We start from the raw sequence: 5,205 nt of genomic DNA on the forward strand, positions 1-5,205 counted from the left end.
CTATGTGTATGTGCTCATAGCAGTCACATGTATGCATTTCTGTTCATGGGTTTGTTTGTCACCAGTTTTTACATGTATGTTACTTGTGCCATATGATAGAGAAAATGCATATAAAGAGTGAATAAATTAAGTCTTCCTAATGCATTTTTTGAACTACATCACTTTATGATTTCCTTACGCCATTTTTATTCAGGTATTACATTTCTAATCATTATATTTCCCTTTTCTAGACAACAGACTTTTGAAGAGGTAAGGATATAATTTCTAGAAATTAACTGGATTGTGGGCCTTAAAATGTCATGAAGTGACTGGAGAATTTCAGAAAGGAATGAAACTAGGTATTATGCATGCTGAAATGTTAAACTCACAATCCTAGAGACAATTTTACCTTCTCAACAATTTTCTTGAATGTACTCTTCACCTTGTTCTTCAATCTTTAGACCACATGGTTCACCATGGGGAAGACAATAGTATAAAACACAGCTGCAATTTTGACTGTGTCAATGGAATGACTGGAGCTGGGCTGTATATGCATGAAGATAATAGTCCCATAGAAGATGGCAACTGCAGTGAGGTGAGAGGCACAAATGGCCAAAGCCTTCTGGTATCCTGCAGTTGAGTGCATCTTTAGGATGGTGATAAACATCAATAAGTAGGATATCAAGATAACTAGAAGGGCAAAGAGGATATTGAGCTGGTTACATAAACAAGAACCACTACATTCACATGTCTATTAGAGCAAGACAGAGTCATGACTGCTGGAACCTCACAGAAAAAGTGATGGACTTCATTGGACATACAGAAAGAGACTGAATGTTTCCCCAGTGTGAATGGAGGCATTCAGGAAACCACCGACGTATCAACCTATGGCCAGACATGTACACACACTTGTCATCATGGTGGTGGTGTAATGCAGGGGTTTGCACACTGCTGCATAGTGGCCAGAGGCCATTAAGGCCAATAGTAAATTTACCACACTGGCAAAGGAATCAGAAAAGAATGTCTGAGTAGCCCACACAGTATAGGAAATGATTTTGTCTTCTCTAAGGAGCCCAGTCATGACATTTGGAGTGACAACTGAAGAGTAAAAAAAGTCTACCAGAGACAGATTACTGAAGAAGAAGTACATTGGATTGTGGAGCTGAGAGTACCAGAGAATCAAAATGATCATCCCCAAGTTTCCAACTACATTGATGAGATAGATGAGAACAAACATGATAAAGAAGAGGACCTGCAGTTCTGGGACATTGCTTTGTCCTAGGAAGATGAACTGTGACGCCTCTGTACTGTTCTACATCAGTGTTATTTGGAATCAGGAAACACCCTATATGAATGAGAAATAAAGGAACAGAACATTAAAGGCAGTAGAGATTGCAGTGAAAGTAAAATGTTTATGTACATTATGTACTATTTCATTATAGCAATAATATGTGTTTCATGATTTTCCATAATGAAAGCATGAACTCAACAACAAGATTTAGTGGATTAATTATCAATAGAGCCCTAGACTGTTGACTGAAGGATCCATAGAGGTCATCTCTCCAGTGTGTAATTTTTATATATTTACAAACTGAGATCTGGAAAAATTTGTGAATTATCCAATATGATAATTCTGGAATTAACAAATCAGCCAGTTCAACTTTTCCTAGTCTAATAAATTCATAGACTTCTACGTTGCCAATGTGCCCAGAGCTAGATATTTTTACATCTATATTCCTTGATTCCTCTCAATAAATTTATAAAATTGAGTAGTTGTTACTTTCATTTAGATTGTGAGGCACCAGAGGTTAAGTGTTTTATTCATGTTTACAGAATTATTCATTGGCAGGCAAAGCTTTGACTCCAGACAGAATTGTTACCAAATTTGATTGACTAAATTGCATTTAAATAAAACTGAATTTAACTCAATTTAGAATTACTCATTTTCTCTATTATTTCAAACTCAGTGTTTGTGATTTCACAGTGAATTAACTTAAAGATACATGCATAGTAGATGTGGTGAGATAACTGGGGCAGTAGAAGAATGTGTAAACAGCAGAGGTGATGCTGAGGGACTGGAGGGCATAGCACTATGTATGGAGCTTGGGCTCTGGGAAGAGGTGCATGTCATTTCTACATGTACAACCTAAGAATCACTGGTCCTAACCTAACTACCTGAATAAGAATTTCTTCATCTACATAAAGAAGGTGGTAATGAGGCCTACCCCAAGGTATTATTTGGAGAATGAAATGAGAGAGTGCATTAAAAAAGTCAATGAGTAAAATGCTGATTGTTTAGCACAGCCTGATGAGTGCTAGTTGTGCTTCTATTATTGGAATGAAATGATGGCCTTTATGTGGTTTGAGAAGATAGGTGGCAACATGTAGAGCTTCAAGTATGGATAATGCTTGAAGTCTTAAGTATCCCACTTTATTTTGCTTTTTTTTCCCCACACACCAGGTTCATGAGATTTTATGTGCCCCCCCCCGCCCAGTGATTTACACTTAGTTCATGCTCTGCCCATATGATTGGCTGCTCTGTTCATTCCGTGTGAGCCATTCTTTTGTTTAATATTTTTTCTTGGAATCCATAATTTTCTTGAGTTGAAAATTTCTTTTTCTCATTACTGTCATCCTTATAATTGAATCACATATATTGATGGCTGAAAGTTCATAGTTTGTGGATTACCTTTAGCCTGCAGTTGTGTTTTGGTGGAAAGTTTATGTATAAAATGTTTTTATTTGAATCTGTTCTAGTGTATGAACAGTATTTTAAGTCTTTTTTATTTTAATTTAAAGCTTTTGGAAGCATTTCCATCATTTGCTAAATTCTATTCCCTATTATTGTCCTCCTATTCCTTTACAACTTCAATGTACAACCCTAGCCCAGGAGGGTTTTATGTTTGTCCATCTTAACACACATCCCACTTTTAGCATATACTATGTTCCAAAATATAGGATAAGAGCTTTATACATAGCCGTGTGTGTGATTGTGTTTGTGTTTGCAAGCCTGTTCTTAGTTATCAACAAGGCAATTGATAATTCGTGAAGTTATGTGATATTGTACAATTCTACAGCTAGTATAAGGAAGATTTTAAGATTCAAGATTTAAACCCAGTTTTATCATAATCAAAAGCCTGTTCTTTTAGCCACATCACTCTCAACATGTTTAGATATGCTAATAATAATAAGGATGAGATTATGGGATTATAGGAAAAATGTTAAAATTCAGATATTCAAATGTTAAAATGTTCAGATATTGCTAATTCACTTAGGTTCTTTTGTAGTTCAAAGTAGGATCATTTCATTCTGTATTATTTATTTAATCTCCAATGAGAAGCCAATGGATAGTGAACAAATTGAAATTACTATCTATTCAATCAGAACATCACCTATATGATTTTTTGTTAATATTTTTAGAAAGCAACCTTAGGATGTTTTATAAGTATCACCAAACTCTCTATTGATGGAATTTTAATATTTATACCCTAGCTTCACCTCAGTGTTTTAGAAAAATGTTCAAAATCTATATTTCTGTGCTCAAATAACTCATAGTATGTTATATTTGCCCCATTATTTTTTCAGGAATTAAATTTTTTACTAAAAGTATACATTGAATATAGAAGCTTATCTTGTTCCTTGAAAACAAGGAACAGCCGCTCCTGAATAGTGTGTTTGAAATCAGAAATTCTTCCATGAAATAACGTAAATATTGTTTGAGAAAGTCTCTTGCAGGTAGGTTCTTCAAGAGGTTCTAAGGATTCTTAGACTAAGAACATCCTCTTCAAGAGGTTTTAAGGACTTAAGGCAGGGAAAGATGGAGGAAAGACACTAATACACATTCAGGTCATGATTCTATCCTTCCTTCTTTCTATGTCCTTAAGGAGTTATTTATATCCTCCTTATTTGTAAAATAAAGATTATAAAATTACATCTTCCATATAATACAAATAATTATGTTTGTAAATAGCAAATAAAAGAAGGTCTCCAAAACAACTTGCTAAGTGGTTATTATTTTTGTTGCTTAATATAATTTTAATTTGGGTGTGTGTGTGTGTATTTTTTGTTCTTAACTATAGTAGTAACCTCATAATAAATCTTCACGGCAGAAGAAGACCTGTTTGTACTAACACATATTAAGATTCAGACGAATAAATGATGACCAAGGAGGCCCATCACACAGCCTGGTCTCTCTAAAATAAAGTTACCTGGAGTCATGTTGACTTTCAGAGGCTAATGCTAATGAACCAGCAGGGAATTATGGAGATATGGAACTCTCTGGTGATGTCCCTCATGAGGGCATCTATAGCTCCTCATCCACCCTCCCAGGGAAGAAGCAATTTAACTACCTGTGGGAATTAAGCAGGATATTTTGACTGTTCACACATATGTTTGTATTAGTTTCTTTTTCATTTTTAATTAATGTATATTTTACAAACATTAACATGTGTATATTTAAAGTACAGTTCTAAAAATTTGCTCATAACATGAATGGTTATATATTCATGTAACCATTAACATGATCATGCATAATAAATAACCTCAAGCTTCTTGGTTGTCAAACCATTCTCCCACCCACTGCACATGGCAAACACAATCTTTTTGTGTACATAATTTTATTTTTGCAAGAATATACTTAACTAGAATCCTAGAATATGTAATCTTTGGTTCTGGCACCTTTCATTTAGCATAGCAAACATATTGGAGGTCTATCCATACTGTTACCTGTAACAGTAGTAGTATATTTTTGTTAATTGACAAATTATAGATGCAAATTATAGAAGTAAATAACATCTTCACATGTCAGCAGGAAAGAGAGAGCGAAGGGGTAAGAGCCCCTTATAAAATCATCAGACCTCGTGGGAACTCACTCACTATCATGAGAGCATCATGGGGGAAACCACCTCCTGATCCAATCACTTCCCACCAGGTTTCTCCCTTGACACACAGGGATTATGGGGATTACAATTCGAGATGAGATTTGGGTGGGGACACAAAGCCAAACCATATCAAGTATATACATTTTTTCTTCAATTTAAGTTCCTAGAACAGTAATTTGACTAAAGAAATAAATAACATTAGATAAATTTGTTCTAATATTCTAATACCTCAATTAATTATTTTAAATACTTTTTATTAAAAACTAGTCAGATCCCATTCAACTCTGACAAATTTCTCACATACATTTGCTTCTGTTCATGAGCTTGTTTGTGCCCCTGTTAGGCA

The 5,205-nt window shown here is 34.7% G+C and overlaps 1 pseudogene; it reads right to left on the reverse strand.

Annotated features, from left to right (window-relative positions):
- Positions 1-436: 436 nt before the first annotated feature.
- LOC100611398 (olfactory receptor 5B3-like) lies at positions 437-1,171 on the reverse strand (annotated as a pseudogene).
- Positions 1,172-5,205: the final 4,034 nt, after the last annotated feature.

Source organism: Pan troglodytes, chromosome 9 (genome assembly GCF_028858775.2).
Source record: "Pan troglodytes isolate AG18354 chromosome 9, NHGRI_mPanTro3-v2.0_pri, whole genome shotgun sequence".
In the NCBI taxonomy this organism is placed as follows: Eukaryota; Metazoa; Chordata; class Mammalia; order Primates; family Hominidae; genus Pan; species Pan troglodytes.